Here is a 1,282-nt window from a genome sequence, read left to right on the forward strand (position 1 = left end):
TCAAACCCAGCCTTCGGATGCTGGCAGTGGGTTTGGGGCTGGGTTGTTAACGTATGAGAGACGCGGGCTGGTGGGTGGGAGCAGACTCGCACAGGCGCTCGCCGCTGATGGCTTCCCCCCGGAGAGGCACTGTGCAGGGCTCCGTGCACCCCGACAGCTTGGCAGGCAGCTGGAGCCCACCCCGGGCAGCGTGGTGTCCCAGGGGACCTCCACTCATGGGGTGCAGGGGACCTCCCACGCCCCAGGGGATCCTCACCAAGAGGGGCCCTGAGGACCTCCCACCCATAAGGGACCTCTGTCTCTGAGGGTGTCCTGCACTTACAGGAGTGTCCTGGGGGACCCCCACCAACGGGGGTACCCCAGGGACCCTTATCCACGGGAGACCGGGGCCTCACCCCCGAGGCTGCCCCAAGGGACCTGCTCTTACAGGGACTCCCAGGGGACTTGCACTGCTGAGGATGCCCTGGGGACACCCTTCCCCACACCTGCCCGGGGGGACCCTTACCCTCAGGGGCGTCCCAGGGACCCCCACCCACCGGGATGCCCTGGGGTGACCCTCCCCCGCAGGGATGCCCCAGCGACCTGGGGGATGCAGGGGGACAGACAAGGGGACCCCTGTCCCCAGGGATGCCTCGGGGACCCACACCGCGCTGGGGGAGCGGGGAACCTGCACTCCCAAAGCTGTCCCCAAGAACGAAGATGCCCGGGGGACCCTCACCCACGGGGGTCCCCCCCACCCCCGGGACGCCCCTCATCCCTCAGGGATGCCTCTGGGAGCGGGCGGCGCGGCGCTGGGCGGGCGGAGGGGTCGCTGTTGCCGCCAGCACGGCCGCCCCCCCGCCTCTCCCACCGCCCCCCCTCATCACCCCCCCCCTCCTCCTCCTCCTCCTCCTCAGCCGCCTTTTGTTCGCCGCCCGCGCTCGTCCCCGCCCGGCGGCGGGGCGGGCGGAGCCGGGGCCGCAGCCGCAGCCGCAGCCGGGGCCGAGCCCAGCGCAGCGCAGCGGGACATGGAGGCCGCGCCGGCGGAGCAGGGCCCCCCCGCACCACCGCCGCCGCCGCCGCCGCCACCGCTCCCGGAGAAGAAGAAGAAGCCGCAGCGGGCGCCGTCGCCCGCCCGCCCCAAGGAGGTGCCCGGCTGGTCGCTGGCCAAGAGCCGGCGCGGCGGCGGCGGCGGGGGGCACCCGGGCGCGGCCCCGCGGCTGGCGGCGGGGGGCGCGCACCCGCGGCGGGCGGGGGGCGGCAAGGAGGGGCGGCCGGAGAAGCGGGCGGCGGCGGCGGCGGC

Source organism: Rissa tridactyla, chromosome 12 (assembly GCF_028500815.1).
Source record: "Rissa tridactyla isolate bRisTri1 chromosome 12, bRisTri1.patW.cur.20221130, whole genome shotgun sequence".
Classification (NCBI taxonomy): Eukaryota; Metazoa; Chordata; class Aves; order Charadriiformes; family Laridae; genus Rissa; species Rissa tridactyla.